The sequence below is a fragment of the Sebastes fasciatus genome, chromosome 1, assembly GCF_043250625.1.
Source record: "Sebastes fasciatus isolate fSebFas1 chromosome 1, fSebFas1.pri, whole genome shotgun sequence".
Lineage (NCBI taxonomy): Eukaryota > Metazoa > Chordata > Actinopteri > Perciformes > Sebastidae > Sebastes > Sebastes fasciatus.
Genome location: NC_133795.1, coordinates 28,510,195 through 28,532,239, shown reverse-complemented (window position 1 = coordinate 28,532,239; position 22,045 = coordinate 28,510,195). Strand labels below are relative to the sequence as shown.

The 22,045-nt window shown below is 39.1% G+C and overlaps 1 protein-coding gene across 2 annotated transcripts in view; it reads left to right on the top strand.

The window, feature by feature from the left end:
- The first annotated feature begins 20,972 nt into the window (after positions 1-20,972).
- eya2 (EYA transcriptional coactivator and phosphatase 2) overlaps positions 20,973-22,045 on the top strand; it is a 33,826-nt gene continuing 32,753 nt past the window's right edge. The window contains exon 1 of one of the 2 annotated variants that reach the window (XM_074641702.1): positions 20,973-21,273. The gene's annotated coding sequence lies outside the window, so the exon portion shown is untranslated. The remainder of the gene's footprint in view (positions 21,274-22,045) is intronic. The other variant, XM_074641710.1, reaches the window with a different exon arrangement.

The window sequence follows — 22,045 nt, the reverse complement described above, 5'->3', positions numbered from 1 at the left end:
TTTATTGTTATCAATTATGTTGTAATATTAATATTACAGCTTTAAAGATATAATTCATTAGTGCTCTAATAACTCATTAAAGCAAAACATTTCAGAAAATAGCTGTAGCTTAATTTAAATTAAAAAGACTGAAAAGACAGACTCGTCCTTCATTAGTAGATAGGTGGTGTGTCGGGCATGCAGGGTGATTTCGAAAGGCCGTCGACGGCATGACTAATCATGGCCGTATTAGTTTACTGACCATAACTGGTCTTTGGTCTCTCTCGTTTTTCTCACAGTTCTCATTTTTCTGTCGTCTTTACGGATTTCCCTCTTGCCTTCACCAAAAGGGATGGCTGCTGTTTTATGATGGCGTATGCTATTGTGGTGATGATGATGATTTATGTTCTAATACGCTTCTCTCTCATTTATTCCTGCTCCCTAGGTTCCCATAAATCAGTGCAGATATGGAGCCCAGCTTGGCTACGTGCCACTCGTGCCACAGCAAACACTCCTCAAGGGACATGCGAGGGCTAAGAAACACGGGGGGCATAAAAGACAAATCAAACGGGAATATCATCAATGTGCAGTTATTTCTTTTTACTTTAAATTCAATGATGATCTGAGATTTTTGTACTCTTCACTCGTAAATAAAATAAGAATTAGGATTCTGCAACTATTCATTGCTAAAGCTGTTTTTGCAGTGAGATTTGGGGGGATAAAATGAGCCCCGTTAACGCCACACAGACCGGTATGACTGAGCTGTCTGAGCGCTTCTGTCAGAGGTCTGTTCACTGAAGCCAGATGGCAGAAAGAGAGAAGGGGTGAGAGAGAGACAGATGACAGAAATGGCTAAAAAGAGTAAGTAAGGAGAAGGACATGATGAAAAACTGGGTGGTTTGGGGGTTCCCCTGGCATTCTGCATTAGGAACACAACCACACACACACACACACAAACTAATGAACCCTCACATAAATGCTGCAGTATTCAGCCCATCCAACTGCTGGCTCTGATCCAACATTAACATGGTACAGTCCTCATGTGGCACCGCGGAGTAAGAACAGGTCATCCTGCCAACTTTCTTCTTCTGTGGTGAAGCTGCTGTGTGGCACCAGAGAATGAAACCAGCAGCATCCCAGCGCCCCTGCCAACTCCTTCCCTTCTCTCTTCTTCTGTGGTGGCGGTGACAAGGGCAACCTGCGATGCAGCGAGGGCCCCTCACTTGACTGAATTATCTCATCAGGGTCCCTTTATTAGGAACTCAGCAGGCTTATTATTTTTATTATTAACGGCCTGTGTTTTCATCCTCAGGATGCCAGGCTTCAGTGCACACAGCTGTTTCTCCTCAACTCCTGTGTTTTCTTAACTTAAGAGGTGCTTTTGCAAAATGCCGTTCAGATATTTTTCTTCAGCATCCCCCCCTCCTCTCTATGCCTATCTTTTCACTGGTCTGGCTTTCTCTTTTTTTCCCCTCTTCCTTAGGCGGGATTAGGCCAAGTTTAACAGCCATGTCTCCAGGCCGGAGTGACAGGCTAGTAAAATTATGTTGAACACAGCGAGCCAGATAATCATTAAAGTATGAAATAATAAATCCAACTTTGCCTGGTTTGTCTCAAGCGAGGCACAACAATGTGCCCGAACATTTAAAGTGACAGTAAGAAAGCATACCTTTCTCAACAGTGTATTAGTAAAAGCCTTTGGTGGGAATTCTTAGAGGAATTTGCAGACACCAATTATGTAATGATGATTAAATATACATCATGGAAAAGAAATAAATGGTCACATCAGAAAGAGAGTTAAAGGAATTACTGGTCATGAAAATAAAGTATTTAAAGCCATGTTCCTCAGAGAGTTTAAATCCTACTGGGAAGATTTATGTGGTATATTTCTGCCTATCATTCATCCCACCCTCACTGTCTTTTAGGAGAGGGTCATGAAGTGAACATGGAGACATCAGGCTGCTAGCTAATAACCTAGTAGTGGACGTTTGATCAATAGCATAGCTCAGGTTTCCCAGCTACATCACAGAGAACAGAAAGTGTAGCAGCAGCTGTTTAGAGCTTCAGTCTTGATGTGAACTGCAAAGCTCACAAAGAGTTTTGAGGTTTAACATATGGACACTTTGTTCATGTAAAAAATGACAATTTGGCTCAAAGGTCAAAGGTGCTTTGTTTTTTGTGAATACTGAGGCCTTTGTCACTTGAACGTACACATATGGTGTTTTGGGGCCGTTGCTGAGACAACTGATTCTGTCGTTTTTCTTGGGAGGACAGTCTCCTATTTTAGTCGTGGATTAAATGTTCTAGTTTTTGAAAAACAATGGATGTCTATGGCAAAGAGGAATAAGCTATCTCAGGCTTTAGTTAGACAGGAAATACTTCAGTTGGTTATTATAAAAGAGTTTGAATATTACCAGATTTATCCAAACATAGCTGGAGCTGCAGTATCGAGGTCCCGCCCACACACCTGCCCGAGCCAATCACGAGCCAAGCACGGCCGCAGCTTGTTAGCGTGAGCCACCTAGCTGATACGTTAGCATCACGGTACCTGTTTGGCTAGAAAGTCACAACTAACCATGATATCTCTATAACTACATTTATGATCAAATTGGCACATGTTTTATTACACAGACTCGTGACAGTTATGGAAAGTTAAAGTTACATCTCCTCCCTCGTACACTACTTCACTCAGAGCAACTGTCAATTGCAGCTGTCAACCATGACGACAACCCCCCCTTTTTATAGCATCAAATCACTAAAATAAAATAAATTAAAACCAAAGTCATCAGAAAAAATAACACTTGAACATCAGCATGATAAAAACTACCTAAAATGACAGATATAATCTTTGGTAAAAAAATAAATATTTTACGTGTACTTTGACTTTGGCTTTATGACCTATACTGCAGTCAGCCACTAGGGAGCGATTGAGATGTTTTTGGCTTCACTTTGGGGAGCCATCATGTCGTCCATGTTTATTTACCGTCTATGGTCGCAACAACACACACATTAACTAAAAGCTATTTATTTTATAGAGATTTGGCCTAAGTCAGTAATAAGTCATTTAAGGCTTCCGTTATGAATTTTCTTAATTATAATTAACATAAAATAGTATTAAAATATATATATATTTGCTTAAGTTTGATTGAGCAGACTAAGCTACTCAAGTAGAACTATTCAAAACACAGAAACACTGCTAATACTGCATTTTACAGTTACTGCAAATCATGCCATTTTTCAATAATTCAGACCATAGAGCGTTAAGAGCTAGGATCCTGTGTTCATGAGCTCCCTAACAGCATCTGAAGACTATAATAAAGACAGAGACAACTGGAAAAAAATTCTCACAAATTCAAACCGTGCAGCGGAGCTCAAGCTGCGTTCAGGAGCAGAAAACATGATTCACACATTGAGACACGCAGACACCCTGCAGCCGTCAGTTTTTATGGATCCCAAAAGTCCCATTATCACAACCCTCCAGTCTGAAACAGGCACATATTCTCCGAAGCTTTGTCACTGGGCCCAGTGACTCAGGGTTAATGTTGGCCGTTTCACTGTGCCTATATCGCTCCCAAAACTCTTCAAACTTGTCAAAATCACTGTGTGATTTCACCACCATCTTCAGAGACTGTAGCAGTATTCTCAGTGGCCAGCGCTAAATCAAGGAGTGAAAACACAGGATGAAAACCAAAAATGGAAAGATGGATTGGAGCAGCACAACTCAGTGACTGTTTGAACAAATGATCTGTTGGGATTGTGTTGCGTTCACAGACTGTAATAAGTGGATGTAGTCATCTGGAAAAAAAAGTCTGAAAAATGTCAAAAAAAATGTCGGAAGAAATAAAGTCTGAAAAAGTCCATAGAAAAAAAGTCTGAAAAAAATGTCTGAAAAATGTCTGACAAAAAAGTCTAAAAGATGTCCAAAAAAAATTTCGGAAGAAAAAGGTCTGAAAAAAGTCGGAAAAAAAAGTCAGAAAAAAAAGTCGGAAAAATGTCAGAAGAAAAAATGTCTGAAAAATGTCAAAAAAAATGTCGGAAGAAATAAAGTCTGAAAAAAATGTCCATAGAAAAAAGATGTCCATAGAATAAAAGTCTGAAAAAAAAGTCTGAAAAATGTAAAAACAAATGTCGGAAGAAATACAGTCTGAAAATATTCTGAAAAAAAATGTCGGAAGAAAAAATGTCTGAAAAAAGTCTGAAAAAAATGTCCATAGAAAAAAAATGTCCATAGAATAAAAGTCTGAAAAAAAAGTCTGAAAAATGTCTGACAAAGAAGTCTGACAGATGTGGAAAAAAAGTCCGTTGTACGCTCAGTGGGCAACCTTCAGGTCTGAAAAGTGGAACCAATGCAGAAGTGCCTTAAACTTGTATTTTTTCTAATAGCCAGCAGGGGGCGACTCCTCTGGTTGCAAAAAGAGTCCGATTGTATAGAAGAATATGATGAAATGACCCTACTTCTCACTTGATTTATTATTTATTCATTATTAGTGAACATTGTAAACATGAGTTTATGCTTTCAATCGCTAGTTTCAAGTCTTATATGTGTACAATCAGCTAAAGAAGTTCAACTGTCTAAACTGACATTAGATGTTGAAAGTCATGCTATTCGATTTAGATTTGCATGACCAAAACTATTATTGGATCACCATGTAGTTTAACTCTTTATGCATGCCATTGTAGTTTTTTTCAGGGTAGACTTAACCATTGAGTCATGATTTCTTCTCCTTCACCACAGCTTGACAGTGGTAAGACTAGACTTGGTAAAACCAGAAAGGGGGGGATGGTCAGAACGGATGCTCAGTCTCAATGTTAAAAACACTCAGCATCCATCAGTCATGGTCCCGAGACAATTGGCTTACTTTCCATCCTGGTGGTTTATCAATAAAGTGATTACCTTAATAGAAAGAACAGTGCCTTTTAAAAGCCTCTTTACTTGTCAAATAATTAAATCAGCCGATAGAGAATCTGTTCCTGATCAGATACGTGAATTATTGATGAGCCAATGGAATCTTTGGAGGGACTCTGGGGGTTATTAATAATTGATGCACTCCATCTGGATTAATGTGCATGTTATCTACCATTCACATCCATCTATCCATGGATCCATCATGTTCTTAGACCTTCAGCAGTCCAAAAGAAACAGCAACAATTGGGGAAAGTCACATGAAGTGCAGCAACCGTGACTATGAATGCTCATCTGACTTTGATTGCTTGAACATTTTTCCCTCAGATGTGTGCAGAGTTATTAAAACCAAGCCTCGCGTCCTTCAGTACCCAGCCTGAGTAATAACAGGGTAATGCAGTAAGTAAAACAGTCTTGTTCTAATTAGGTGTGGTTGTGTGCGGTGTTCCAGCGCCTGTCGACTGCTCACAGACATGACCATAAACACGTTGGGCCTCGGCGCTCTGTGGATTCACAGCGCAGTCCGCGGGACATGGATGGATCCAATAAGGCCGTTTCTCTTGTGTTTTCTTTCTGAGAGGAAGCAACGAAAACACAACAATCACGATGTGATTCATGTTGGTGCAAAAATAAAAGAGGACAGACTGAGTGATCAAAGAAGTCCATATGTGTTACTGTTTTATCTTTCACTCCAAGTCGACTTCTTGGATCGCATGCGTGATGACTTCCTCTTTATTTCTAGTTTTTAAAGAATCAGAAGAAACAGTTCTTCCAAGAAACCTTGAGGAGAAAATCCTTTATTTCTTTTATCTGCAGGCTGAGTAATAGATTTACATTTAAGAAATTACAGGGATTTTCTGCAATTATGGCCATGGTGTCTTACAATCTCTGGTATCTCACAGACTACTGTGGTTTGGGTTTTCATGCGGTCTGCAAAATGACAAAATGATGCACTGGACTGAAGCCTTGAACTGACACTTTGACAAACTGCCCTCAGCTAATGTTTGGTTTACACCCGTAAAACATTTGTTACATCCTCACATTTAAGTGCTTACAGGATGTATAAAGTCAAAATAATGACATCTCAATTATCTCTATGTTATTATTATCTCAGAGTCATGAGAGGATGCTTTACAATATGGTACACAAAATCCTGATTAGTTACCAATAAATTAATAAAGACCAAATCTGTATCAAATCTGCTACTTAATAAATGACTCTGAATCAAGGACTGTAGGTAATTACCTACTTAAGAATAGATTGCTACATAGGCCTACTAGTTAATAAACAAACAAACCAAGTTAACGTTCAAGTTTGCATAGCACAATTTTCATATAAAAACGATTCAAGATGATTAAACATTATAACACAGATGCAGAGGACAGGCAAATACACACATTTACGCACAGATAAAAAACATACATATACACATACAAAAGTCAAATAAATGAACATAATAATGACCAAACAATCTCACCTCAACTTCCATTTAGTCGCTGTTCTAAAAGGTACAGTGTGTAACATCTGGCAACGTCTAGCATCAGTTGTTGTAATAGTAGCATGGGTAAACTAGAGAATAGCAGAGCCAGCGAGTAGAGTGTGTGTGTACGTGGGATGTGAGAGAAAGAGAGCGGCGGCGAATGTGTGTGATGGTGTGAGCGAACAAGTGAGCTAGTGGAGCAGAAGACAGAATTAGTTTAGCTCTGAGAATATCAAGTGAATGTTCAGTGGAAGTTGCAGTTTGTGCAGAAATAAATGCTACAGCTTCTCAAGACCAACGGAGGTTTGCCGTGTCTTGTTTCCCGGCGGCTGAGTGGAGCGACGGGGGTTAACTCCGGAGCGAGTAACGTTATCGACTCTGGCCCAAGCAGGAAAAGTCGACGCAGCGAATTATCCATTCTGGTCTACATGGCGGCCAGCTCCGTGAAGAGGACCAGCTCCGTATGTAGATATAGACAGCTCATTCTAAGATAACAAAAACACAAAGCTTCTTATTTTCAGGTGATTAAACACTAAAGAAAACATACTTATTATTATTATTATATTCCATTTCTGCCAATAGATCCTCCTAAATGTAACACACTGTTCCTTTAAGATTTTGATCATATCACATGATCTTCATCAGCAGACAAACTTTACCAAGTTGTCATAGAAATGTATAGATGTTTCCAATTTTCATTTTCTCTGAGCAGTTTAAGGACTTTTTGTCCATGTTGGGACTTCCAAGGTTTCTTTTTTAACACAAAACCTAATATTAAATATAATGCAATAATCAGAAATCAGAAATAATCTAGTCTTAGATCAGTGTGTCTAATCAGTGTGTAACGATATGTTCCTAGATATTCTGTATGTAAATCTGCATACTGATCAGTTTTCTTTCTGAATCCTTCTTAATTAGCTCATTTAGAGAATGCCAGAAATCACTTTTTTCTTATTATGTACATATAAGTAGCTATCTGTGTGCTCCCTGGAGTAAACTGATGCTGTTCATTCATTGGCAATTCTTTACTCATTCACTACTCAGGATTTTGTGTACCTCTTAGTGAAGTGTTAACGCTGAGCCTTCCTCTTCTCTTCTCTCAGCTCTTCTGCCCTTTGTGGGCGGAGTTTTCACACACTTTGCAGTGACATGGCAATGTGCAATAAGGTGAGGCCTCAGTGAAAATCCACTGCCTGGAGCCACCATGCAGACTGCAGAGGAAATGAACACATCGCTTCTTTTTTCACACCTTTACCTTTACCTCTCCCTCCTCCCTCTTTCTCTCTCACACATTCACCCCAGGCATCGAACTGATAATCCAAAAGGTCACCTGTGGCCTCCTTCTCTCGCCCCTCCCTTCTCTTTCTCTTTTACAATGAGAAAAAAAAAAGAAAAAACAAGCCAGAGGGAGTTTCAGTCCTGATCACCCAGGGCAGGTAACTCTGGGAGTCAAACAAGCGTCTCCTCTTCTCATCGCAATTAAATCCCACATCATTTCCTTGTTAGGTGAGGTACTTTTCTTCATTCATGAAGGTGAAAAGGTGACACAGATTATTTGGCAGCTGAAATATATCAGGGTTATATACAGTTCACTGTACTCTTAAACAACCTGGTCTCCCATAATTTAGTGAGACAAGAACAATGTCTACAAATACAAATACATGCTTCATGTACCAAAAAGGGAAACATCATAAATACATTTTCTTTTTTTTAGCCTTTTCATATCAAGAAACGTCCCATAATCCAATATGCGGAAGACAAATATAATGTTTACATACAGTAAACTGTGTCCATGACATGTAATTGCCACTTCAGAGTTAGTTATTATCTCCACCAGACTGGGAAGAGATTATGTGCCTGTCGGGCGTGTGTGTGTATCTGTATGTCCGCAGCTAATCTTGTATACTACTAGACCCATCAGCCTTATATTTTTTTGTGCAAATTTATGCTCAAGGACCTCTCATGGTTGCGGTGAATCATTGGAAAATCCTTTTCATTGAGTGTTTTATACTGTCATTGACTATCTCCTCATAACCGCCCGCTATGGGCCGCAAGTGATCAACAACTGCCTCAATTTGGAGTCTTGTTTCCTGCGTGCTGACTACAACGGAGGGTGTCTTCTCATGTCGGCAGGAGGAGAGCTAGTTAGCTGTTAGCAGCCGGTGGGCAGCAGGTGCGTTTCGCGAACAGAGCTAACAGCTAACAGGGCTAATAGAGCTATTAGAGCTAACAGCTAACGCCACTAAACACACAAGACTGGCAGTTTCTGTTCAGAGGAAGCATTAAACATCAACATGAAGCGTTACACAGTGAACTGCAGTTTAATGTGACAACACACAAGTTTACAGTAAATAGATGTACTGAAGTAATTCAGCTGAGTGCAGTTTGAAGGTAAAACGTATTTAAGTTTGGAGTTACAGACACTTTACATCGTGCATACATGCTGGACACACAACCTGCCCTGCACTCCCCAGTCCCCGCCCACAACACACCTGGCGGAGATCTGCAAAACTACTGAGTGCACTTTTCTAGATAGTTTATTGTGTTGACCTAGCAACTTCCACGTATGCAATTAATGTGAAGTGATGTCTTTAAGCATGCTTACTACTCCAGTCCATGATTCCTCTTATCAAATTATACCAAGAGAAAAAGACACGCAAACAATGGAATGCAGATAAGTGACACACTCGCTCACTGCTCAACTTTTAGGTTTTCCTTCTTGTAACCAATATGTCTTTTGTGTAAACGGCCAACTTAACAGTGTCTCTCATTCCTCCATTAGCTTCCTGTTCAGCTATCACTTTTCAAATCATTGATTTGCAGCGATAAATCCTGTGGCTTTCAGTAAGCTTTTGGTGGATCGAGGGATGAAAGGTCAAAGGTCAAGGGTAGGTCACCATCCTACATTTCATTTGGACTCAATCAATATTAACACAGTCAAAGCAGACGGGTAAAGCAGCGACAGCAATTTGTCCAATTTGGTTTTACTATCAATAATCCATTTATAGACATCGTTCCTCATTGAATAAATATTAATTGAGTTTCTCATCAGACATGAAACATGAAGCAGAAAAGTTACGTGTAAACCACAATGTTGTGTAAGAAATAAGTCTTCAAGTTGTTTTTTTACTGTTTGTCTACTTTTTCACCGCATTTCTGAGATGTAGGCTGCAGCCTCTCTGACTCAGACATTACAGGGTCTTATATTACTCTCATTAAAATAGTCTGTTTCCATATTTTTCAGACAGCCACGTTGTAAAAGTACAGTTCATTATGCATGGCACCAATGAACAAAAGGGATGTGAAAATAAATTACATGTCAGTTTTTAACTTTTTGATTGTTTCAAAATTGCCTGTGGGTGATATTAATTTCAACTTACAACCACAAGCTAGAAACAGTATGTTAATGAGCATATGCTTGTAAAAGAAAAATTGATTTTTACATTAAACTCAGGGTGTGTCTCATGACCGCTTAAATTATATGAGTCTTGGTGTTGATGTTATTTTTGACCTACGTTTTTTTATTATTTCCCTGACCTTTGACCTTGGTACAGTACGATCCAGTTGAGAGAAGGAGCAGTCGCTCTGACGGTTTTCTCTCTCTTCTTAGACTCAAACCTGTTTCAGATTGCGAGGCAGCGGGGCTTCTGCAACTCAGGAAGCCATGAGAAAGTATTTGGGATTGTCCCCTTTCATACAAAAAAGAACTCCTTCTGCTTGTAATCTTTCACTTTTACTCTCTCTGTTATTTAACCGCTCTTTGCTATTCATCTCCGTCTTATTTGTTTGTATTCTTGGTCTTTATTCAGGGAAGATGTGAGGTGTCTTAAAAGCAGAATTTTGTCTCTATTGACAAGAACTTGCTGACGGTCTTGCCAAGAGCAGGCGAAATCAAGAAGACAGAATCCATCTTTTTATGGCTCCTGTGTCTTCTTTTTTTTTTGCATCTAAGGAGTTCAGTTCACTTAAAAACTGAAAATTTGTTTCCTTTTCTTTCTTTCTTTCTTTCTCGCCTTCTCCCCGGATGTTATTGCTCTTTATCACCTATAACTCACTTCCTTTTGCTGACAGTGATTAAAACATTATCTTGCCTTCTAATAAAAAGGCATAAATCAGGCAGACATGCACATGCAGGTCATGTAATGAACCCTTGCTTCCTTCAGCCTTCCAGCCATGGGAATCCAGCACAACATAGGCAGAAATGACATCATACAGTACCCTCACAAGTCAAGTATAAACCCTTCATTATCACTACCATAATTTTGTTTTGGCTCTGTGGGTATTTGATCATGAACTTATGCAACAAAAATGTGTGACAAATAGCAAATTAATGAAATAATTTCTGCTTTCAATGCCAGTTGTGTTGTTTTTTTTTAAAAAGAACAGCTGATCTTCTGCTCATGTGATGCCATTTAAGGTTCCTTGTTTACTGCACATTAATCATATCGCTGATTCCTTTGTTCTGTTGTGTTGCCACAACAGGACATAACAATGGTCATATTAATAAAGCAGATGTGATTGTGCTTGGCAATACTTTTCATTTCACTATAATGTGATGAGTAAGATGGAAGAGATCCAATAGAGAAACTGTCCCTTTGTCATATTTAATGTGACTGCCACAGGGCAATTATACAAACGATACATAATGAAACTGAATATTTGTGAGAACTATGTTTTAAGATATGGTAATGATGAGAACCATCCTCTCACTCATTTTATATTTACTGACGCAAGAGCATTAATGAACTTCTTTTTGATACGCAGGAACCTTCCTTTACTGAACTACCGCAGAAATGATTATGGACTGTGTGAAGTTCAGTGTTCAGCATGGCCAACATGTGCTTAAATTTATCCTACTGCAACACAGTTTTCAGTACTTATCACAGACTTTATATAAGAAGTGGACGTTGTCACTGTGACGTCACCCGTTGGTTTGTAGACTGACGTTTTGAAGCCTCGAGTTCAGCATTTTGGCCCTCGCCATCTTGTTTTTTTGCGACCAGAAGTGACACAAGAGGGTGGAGCTAAGTACAACTGAACTCTGAATAAGACATTTTTAGGCGACCAAAATGGTTAAAATTAACTTTCATGAACTGAAAACACACTGTGAAAGGGTTAAAGTTGTAAGATGAAAACGCAGATAACTCCCAGACCGCACAACGCCGTGGCAGCGACCTGTCAATCACAAGGTCTAAAGCATACCCTGCTTTATGGTCTATTTGACTCTGAATGGGACCATCATTTACTAAATGAACATCACGCTGTATTGAAGAAGACTTGAAACTAGCGATTGAGACCATAAACTCATGTTTACAATGTTTACTGAGGTAATAAATCAAGTGAGTGACAATGTTCACTTATTTTATTTTAAGTCCTTAATAACGTAACAAACATAGATTTTTTTTTTGTTTCAATTTTGTAGTCATTTTAAGTCCGTTTTTTTTAAAAACTTAATCAAGTAGTTTTGTTGCCTAAACCTAACTAAGTAATGTTGTTCCGTTTTTTGTTTTGTTTTGTTTTGTTTCACTTTACAACGTTTAAAACTGCAACCATAATCCAGAAGAAAATATGTTTCCCTCGAAAATTATTTGAGAATGCGGTTTAGTTTTATGGGAAAAGGATTTAGGAGGTGTAGGACACAGGGTTGCAATTATCACATAGGTCCATAGTACCCAGAGGATTAATCTTAATGACTTTGGTAATCCCCTGAATTTTCACCACAGGTGAGCTCACATTTTGGTTTGAGCTGTAAATGGCTGTAAGCCTCTTGACCTCATTGACTGCTGTTGTTGTACCTTTACAGTTGAGGTGTAATGACTCAAGGCTCTTCCTTTTTCCCTGTTCTTCTTAAAAACCATTACCCGAAGGAAGGTATCATCATCACCCAGGAATGTCACTCCTCTGTCGCCATCACCATCTCACAATTTGGACAAAAACTCGTACATTGTCAATATAACAATAGGCCGTGTTGTTGTGAAACTATTTCACACAATTCCTTGAGTCACATGGAGAGGGCAGAAATACAATACTCTCGACACGCCTCGTCTTTGTGAGAGAGAGAAAAATCCTGACGCTTTCAAACATTGGATCCTAAAGTCTGATGCTTTCTGCTCCGTCGTGGGAACTTGAAAAGCTACGTGTGAACGTATCTGTCTCACCTCTTGGCCTGTGTGCGCAGGAAATGGAAGAGTTGAAAGTGTGTTTTTGTGTGTACGTTCGGGGTGCGGGAAGGGTTTCAAAAAGTGGTGGAATTCTCTCAGGAGATCATCCATCATATGAGAGTAGGAGCCCGACTGAGGTTTTGCTTTATTTGCATTCATGAGGGGATTATAAATCACCAGAAGTGAGAACAAGTGTCAATCGTCTGAGCTGTCGCTTGAACACCAGCTGTGTAGTTTAGTTTTCTTCAGACAGATGGGAGTTTTTAGGTTCATTTTAAGGGTGGTTGCACTTTTTGTACTAAGTGTCTTTGTGTAATTGATAGCAATTACAACTGATGAAAATGACATCCTGTTGATCCAGTGTTGACTCACAAAGCGTGTAATACATGGAGCAGAAATGTAAGCTATTTTCACACAGGTTGACACAGCTACTGTTGTGTATGTATGCATGGGAAAACATATAGAAGAGTCAGGTGAATACCTGCCCCGAGGATGTTCAATTTCACATATCCGCTCAGACATTCTTTTAACAGTTTAATGTTGTGTGTTGCAGCTCTTGGATTTGGTTAGAAACACTTTCTCACGGTTCAACAGTGAACCCAGGGGCAGGCACGGAGGATGAGTCTGACAGTCTGATTGTACCTACTGGGTAAATAAACAGACAATATGAATGGGATTGAATGACAGCTACTGGGATGACAGTAGCCGTCATCTAGTGTGTCTAGTCAGGATTAAATTGATGAAGTGATTTACAAGTCATGTTTCAGCCCGCTATAGCCGAGGAACTATTGGCATCAGGATAGATACAAAATAAAAATAAAAAATACTACCTTAAATGAAGATAAGGATTATTTATTTAAAATAGTTTTATTAGTTTATTTACAATGGATTCATATTGCTTAGCTTCTTACCTTTCAAAGGAGACCAGATATATGCATATAAGCCTTATGGTTGAGGAGCTATTCCTGATTTATTTTTTCGTATTTTATTTTTATTTTAGGTGTTATTTCTTGACTTGCAAAATCTTGTTTTAAATTGACAAACATCATATGTGTGATTCATGGCGCAAATCAAACAGGATCAATGGGATTTTTCTCTCGCCGTTGACTACTGTTCATATTTTTTCCGAAAGAAGGTCCCATGGTGGACCACTGGAAGGCCGGGACTTCGCCTCTCTATAGCCCTGCACTGTTTACTGAGTTTGTGAAGCGAAGATTGTATTCAGCTGTTGAGAAAAGTGCTGACTAATCCATTGATGGCAGTTTTTGATGACATATTTTGTGGTGTTTGTACAGGCGTAGACAAAATACCATGAACACCTCTCATAGTATAATGCAGGCCAACACACCACAAACCAGACTCACAAATTATGATGAATCATCAGCTCCCTGAGACAAAGGTACTATTTATTGCAGGGCTTTGTGGATGGACTACGTAGTATCATGCAGATACTGTATTTATGTAATTGTGTCCACCCTCTAGGTTCAATAGAAGTATTAATACACTTACATTCCTACATTGTTACATCCATGTTTCATTATCTAAATATAACAACAAGTACAGACTGAACGTCCAGCATCTACTATGATATGCATAAAGCTGGGAACCTTCCAGACTGTATTGTTACATGTGCGTTTCTAATGCTATTTCTCATGCCGCACAAACATTAGTCATTTTATACAGTATATCACATCAGTGGAGCAGCTCCTGCAGGCTGAGGTTTCATCCCGCTGTGGAACCAACTCTGTCTGAGGCTTACAGCCCGAAACATCTGTTGTAATTTCTGTCAAATTGAACTTTTATTACCTGGTCATTAAAGCCGCAGCAATGGCAAAACCAGATGGGTTCTTGCTGACCTTACAACTGCTTCTTTTTTATGGTGTTGGTGAAAATTGAACCAAAGGAAGCCGTGCGCTTTATAAAATTAAGGCAATCATTCCCACATTCCTGAGACATGGGGGGCACTGAGGAGGGCAGAGAGAGCTGCAGCTATGGAGGGGGACTATATATGAGTGTGTTTGTGTGAGCGTGAATACAGTACATGCACTTCTTCATGAGTAGATTCCTGTGCAGAGTGGGAATGGATTGCTCGTAATGGGTTTATAATCATTTGGTTATATAAGACAAAATCTGTAGGCTAATTATCTGTAAAATACATGAGAATACACTTGCAAAATATTCAGTAACTATTTCTTACGTGACCTATTTGAATAAAAGTAAGGAGTCTGAAGTCAGAAAATATACTTGTTTTTCAAGAATGGGTGTTGATAGCGTCTGTGTTTCCATACTGCAAATTGGAATTTAATGTTAATGATCTCAAAAGTTGGATTATGCTATTTATTTTTGGATTGTTTTATCAAATAGAGATCTGCAGTATATTACTTGTGAAAAACAACCCCTTCCCGGCCTTGCACATGCGTGTGTTCCTGATGGGCCTCCTCGCCGTACGGTTAGAGGCCAGGGTCAGTTAAATAACACGCACAGCATATAACCAGCCTGGGTGAGAGCTGTCTCACTGGGAGGGAGGGCTGCTCCATCACTGGTCCCAGTGGGGAAGAATGGAGGGATGCTGGGTGTGTTTATTAGAGACAGAGGGAGGGAAAAATGCTTTCTAGAAGAGTGGAGGGGGACTTTTCGTCCTATTCCCTTGACGTAAAATCTGTATTTGTACTGGAGAACCTCTGCTTTTTAGATGTTTTATTTTTATATTTTTGAGATAAAAAAAACATAAACATTGGTTAGCAATCCTACGTCATGATAAACAATACATGCTGGATTCAAATCCATTGGAGAATGCTGTAAAAGTTAGAAAGATGTCCAAGAAATTGTTATCAAAGTAATGTGACTCATTTTCTTAAATTTATAAAACAAAACACCCTTAAACCATCTTGACCATTAAGCTTACACTTCGTCAGAACCGTTTGCCGGATGGAACAGCTTCGGTAAACCCCCTCCCTTCGCACCTCCAACAATTTCTGTAACTTTCCGAAACCGACATCTGACATTCACACCCACTTAACATAGTGATTAGCCAGGCGTGCCGAAATGAGAAAGAAAGCAGGCTCTCAAGATCACTTTTTCCATTTGTTAACCAACTACTTCTGTCACTTTTCATGTGTACAGCCAAGTGCAGCACTATTAATGCCTTCCAGGCAAATGATCATCATTATCAGCATATTTAAACAATACTGTGTCTTTGTCACGCCCCTCGGCGTGTGATAGCGACGCACAAGGCACCCTTTAGAGTCTGTATGAGACGCACCAGGCTTTCAAGTAACTACAATATAAATCCATCTGCCTAAATATTAAACGCTCAGAGAAAGTGGTTGGGGAGCGCGTGATGTAGTTTAAAGAACAAAAAAACACACACAGGGCAGTTGTGAGGGGAGGATGATGGGTCCAACAAACCGCTGTTTGTGTCCCGTGTGAACCCAACAAAGTGTTGTTTGTCTTTGTGTTCACAATCTTTAGTTTCACTTTCACTTTACAAACGAAGTAATTGTAAGCCAAACCATGATGTTTTTCTTCCTAACTAAGTGGTATGGTTTGAACTCACAACCTTAAGGCGCCAAGGGATTGTGAGAAAGCGCCAGTATGTGACGGTTTGGCATGAGAACATGTTGTTCTCACCTCTCTCTATGAGGGCAGGTTTGTCACCGTGCCTTTGACTGTGGCTGTTCAAAACAGCTGTAAACACTTTTGCTTCAGACATGGTCGAACAATACATCATACTAACTAGTTCTTTTTAGAATAATCCGGCCCTTAGTGTCATATCTGCCTGCCAGTCCATCTTAAACCACATTTCCCAGAATGACTTTCAGCACCCTCCCCCAATACTGGGAGTTTAAACTTGTGGCTTCCAGTCAAGAGTGGACAGATACCGTAATTGAGATACCTCCTGCTCAGAACACAAATATTGTGTCTCTTTCCTACATTATGACAATAAAAAAAGCAAACAATAATTGCTTTTTACCAAGTCAAAAAAAGCATTTGTGTGTGCTGATTAATTATTAAAAACAGAAAAATAGAGTAGTGTCAACGTAAGTGATTGGCTCAAATATAAAGTGTGAGGAAATGTGAAGTAAGAGGAACTAGTGGACAGATGTTGAGGGATGTTTTGGAGTCATGACTTTTAGGGAGGTTTTCTGCAGAGAGAGGTGTGTGATTTTGAAGGTGGAGGTGATGCCATGGGGCAGATGGGATGTTTGTCCCCGGTACGAGCTGAGGTTTATGCTGTTGGGGGATAGATAGGGGGGCATCTAAACGCAGATGTGGCGGTTATAGGGCTCTTGCTTCCTTTCACATAAGCCCTGCAACGTATAATATTACATTCATTCGCTCCTGGAGTTTATATTCTCTCTCTCTCTCCCTTTTCCGAGTTCTCTCAGTATCCCTCAGCGTGGGGATAATAATAATGCTTTCACATCAATGTTCCACACAACAAAATGTTCAGCTTCAAAACCTGCTGAGTTACAATTCAAGACAGCTTCTCCTTGTTAGTTCAAAATCACAGCTGACACCTTCTTCTCTTTGATTTTTCATCGAACTCAGAGAGGCACCATGTTCCATGTGTCCTGACGGCAGGAACGCTGATGACACACCGTGACAGTAACTGTGTGTCAGCGGATGCCGCCAGCTGGCAAGAGGATAGACAGACAGCCAGCCGAGCCCATCAGCGGAAGAGAGAGACAATGGCAGCTTTTATTTCTCCACCGCACATTCCAGTGGAAGAAAGGAGTTGGCCTGCCCGCCTGCTGTTTGAACCTGAGGCAGACTAGTTCATCGTGTCTGGGTCACGGTACTTCCCAGAGCCATTGTCATTTTCTACCTCACTGCTGTACAGTGTTGTCACAATGAAATTTTTTTTCCCCAGCATGTCTGTTTATTTTTCAGTACATTTTTCCTTCAATAAACACCATGAGACCACATTTCTCCTCACTTCTATGAGTGTGGTATCACTTGCAAAGTGTAACATGTTTGGTATTGTTATTGACGAAGCTCTTGCGACACTGCGGGTGTTCATCAATCATCATGTCATTGAAACATGTTCATAAGTTCGTAAGGTCACGGCTGTTGATATTAAAAACACCAATTAAAAACAATGGGCTCTATTGTTAATAGCTATATGTTCATTTGTGCATAATGGTAAACTAAAACTGCTACTGACAATGTGTTCTGGGTGCATTTTGTTTTTTTTATGGCATAATTATATATATATATATATATATATTTTTTTTTTTTTTTTGTTATTTTTTTTTGTTGTTCAGGTAAAACTTTTGTGATTTTGTGTCACATTCTGTGCTGCCAAGTGATACTGCATTGTTTATTTATTGAATGATAATTGAATTTTTACCAAATTTTGCCACAGCATATGAAAACATTTTCTGAAAATTATGTAATTTTTCAGTGCAGTAAAAGTAACACAAAAAAAGACAAAAAAAAACATCAGGACATGTAAATAAAATTGAATTTATAAAAATTAAACCATGTGTTTTTGGACATTTTTGTAAATATTGTAACATATTGATATTGAAATAAAGCCTTAATAACTTTGCTAAATGAAGATTGTCCATGTCACCATGTTTAACAAGAGAGAAGTTTATTTGCAGGTTATATAATAATAATAATAATTAAATGTTTGTTGGCCATTTAGCCTCATTTGTGACCTCAGGACTAGGTGCAGGTGCTGCATTGTAACATCTGAACTCTATACTTCCTGCATTGGCCCGGAACATTGTAATTAAACAAATTATCACTAATGCAAATTAGTTTGTAATCACCATCATTAAGTTTTTGTATTCCTTAACAATCAAAGACAAAGAGCTTATTTCCGGACTCATAATTGTCATGACTCATTACACAAGTTAGAGATATAAGTTTCACCAATGACAGTAGCCTCAATAGACCAGAATGCATTGCTGTTGCCACAAGCCACCTGTGTGGAGTGACATGAGCCATTTTCTCGACTAGAAAAATGTTACCTCTTCCTTATTGCTTTTGCTATCACTCTTACAGCTGACATGTGCCAAATGCAACAGGTTGAGGGACATTCTTTGGGGGATTATTGAAGTAATTATCGGTGAAGTAGGAAACTACGCTGAAGTCATTCTTAATAAGTTGGCTCAAGGAAATAAAGTAGGAAATTACAGCATTTCAGCACAAAATAACAACTGGAATTCATCCAAGGTCACCATTTTAGTATAAGACGGTGGATCTTTCACTTAAATCCATAAGAGGCCTCCATCTTTATAGTAGTAATATTGTTTGTTCCTTTATCTCCTTTACTAGTTGCACCCATGCACCCATCTGACTGATGCTTATGAATGTTTAACAGATATTCATGATGTACTTTTCCTCATATGCCTGCAGCTTAATGGTAGCAGCAACCATTAATTTAGTTCCTCCATCTATCTCCTGCTTTTGTCCTTTTGTCCTCACCTTTTCACCCAGGACACGTGTTATATTCCAGCTTTTTTTGGAAGCCCTATTACCGTCAAGGATGTTCTTTTCTTTTATTCGGAAAGGTCAGCGATGCCGACACTAGCCCAGATGCAAAGTAGCATGGATCTCCCCCAGGTGCCCTCACGTATCCATGTCTCCGGGTGTTGAGATGGTGTCAGAGAAGGCATCCTGTTGTCCCCCCGCTCAGGAGAACCTGTTTCCTCCCGAGTCGTGGCTCCCAGCTCCGACACACTCTTCCTCATGTTACAGAATACACACGGAGACAATGGTGTGGGACGAGATGGGCACGCATAAAGCAGGCACAAACGCACATATTCTCATTTTATTAAACAAACAGGCAGGCAGAGGATGAGACACCTGCATCGTGATTCCTTCTCCGTTTCAAGGGGAAATTATGATGGTTGCGCTCAGGCAGACAAAGCTGTCAAATATTGCTTTTCTTCCATTCAGCAGGTGTTGTTAAGACTACAAGACACATCCACATGACCTGTTTTGGTAACCTTAAAAGATCTTTGACATGTCCCACATACACAACCTGGAGCAGGTGATGTGCTCTAGGCCTTTGGGTTAAAAGTGAGAATCTAAGATAATAATTTATTCTGGAAATGTCAGAAAATTGGAACATTTAAAAAGGCCTGGGTAGTGTGGGAAAGGGTCTGCACACATGTCTAGGTGTGAGTTTTATGATTATGAGTCTTCAAATGAGTTACAGCTTCCAGACTGGTTTTGAGGCTGTGAATAAAAACACTTAATTTCAAGCAGTTTTTAAAGACTGGACGGATTTAGGTTTACAAATAGCATCGTATGAACATGTATTATGTAGATATGGAACTTTCATAAACAGTTGCGATCAATTTTACAGTATTGTGATATTTGAAACACTTTTTTTTATATTCAAGAGATATCTTTTGCTTATTAACGCAGTATAAATACATTTAATTAACTGCACTTTATGAGGCACTTGCGCATTTTCAATTTGTATTACTTTTAATTGATAGATCAGGGAAATATTGTGTTTTACTCCCCTACATGTATTTGAAAAACTGCTTAAGATGTAACATACAAAAGACATGACCAACTTTAAAAAAAATTATGCTTTGTTATCGATTATACTATACCCAACAGCTACAACCAGCTACAACATTAAAACACTGCTCACTGTATATCAATGAATTACTAATAATATTCCAATAATATATTACATAGCAATACAATTATTTAACACTTTGAAAGGGTAATCTTCTTGTCAGCTGAGGATACTATCAACTAATTTTCTTTAATTCATTCCAATTCATTGTAAGAGTCATTAATAAACACAGAAAAAACAAACAAATCCACCATCAACATAATGAGTTATTTGTGTCTCACTGAGACCTTTAAAAGGTGTGTGTGTGTGTGTGTGTGTGTGTGTGTGTGTGTGCGTGTGCGTGTGTTTATTTTATTTTATTTTAAAGATGGCAATCTGCAAAACGTGGCTGCATATGGGTTCAAACAGAAGAATGACACCTTTAGTTATATGCCTAGCATTTAAGGAATAGGCTATTAAGTGAGAGGGGAATGGAAATAATGAATCTCCCCCCACACACACACATACATCCACACTTAACACACAGTAAAAGATAACCACCACTGTCAACAGCCTGCAGTTATTTACCACAAACTAACAAATCCTCCTCCTACATATCTGGAGTGCATACAGAGGAGACTGCCTCAGAGAGGAGGACCGAATAGTGTGAGAGGGGTCGTTGTGTAAACAAACTGTAAGAAGAAGAAGAAGAAGAAGAAGAAGAGCCCCTTGACCAAACAAAAGATTGAAAGATAGAAAAAGAAGAAGAAGAAGAAGAAGCAGAGGTAATAAGTGGTTGAGATAAGGGAGCGCGCTCTGGCGTACACGCACGCACGCACACAGGTTGAGGCTGCGTGCAGCGCGCGCAGGTCTCGAGAGGAGGAAGAGGAGGAGGAACCAGAAATCTTTGCTCATTTACTTAACATCACTTCCCCACCGCCGGGAAAGCAAACACGCTCCTGAAGCTGCAGAGGAAGAGAAGTGAGATCGATGTGAGCGACTGAGAGTCTGCAGAGAAAGCTGTCAGCTGGCAGCAGCACCGGGACACACCGGGACACACCGGGACACTTCTTCTTCTTCTTCTTTATTTTCACGAGCTGCGAGTCTTGATTTTTTTCTCCGGGACACTTGTGAGAAGTGTGCGGATCCTCTGGGCATGGAGACACAACTGCTCTGACTGATGATCGGATTTCTTGCTGCACATTCGTCTTTCTGGATAATGGTGAGTGTGAAATACTTCAGCTTCTTTTATTTATACTTTCATTTTGATCATGACATTGAGGGTGTTTATTCTGCTCAAAGCACTATATATCCTTATACATATTTCATCCTTCTGTCTGGGTGAAATATTTCTGTTCAAAGTTTCAGCTCTGTTGGTGTTCAATTTATATGATCTTCTAAATAAACATCTCATTTAATGTTTATTTATATCACAACAATGGCCTCTAAATAAGCACACTCCTGTATGTCCTGTATGGGTTTTAATTAAATTCATCATCAAATCAAATATGAAATCATGGCAGCCTATGTTTACACATGAGACAACATATTTTATTGTCAGATATTACCAATTAATTTTAATAACTCCACCTAATTAATTTATTTTGTATTTGTTTTATTTATTTAACCAGGTAGTACTCATTGAGATTAAGAATCTCTTTTGCAAGAGACACCTGGCCCAAGACAGCAGCATTTAAACATACATTAAAGTTTCAGACGCCACAACATTAAAACAAATGCAAAAAAAATACATAGCATAATATCATACAAAACACATTCAAATCAAGTGTTTGAAGCCAACGTTAAATTTAACAAATTTATCAATTAGGTTAATATAATAATGACAATATTTTTGAAAAGGTGTGTTTTCATATAAAGCATAATATGTGAGCATTTGAGAAAACATACATTTATGTATTACTTTAATCCTTGGAAGGGGAAATGATCCTAAAGGCCTCATGCAAACAGCAAACGCTTGTTGAACACATTTGGAA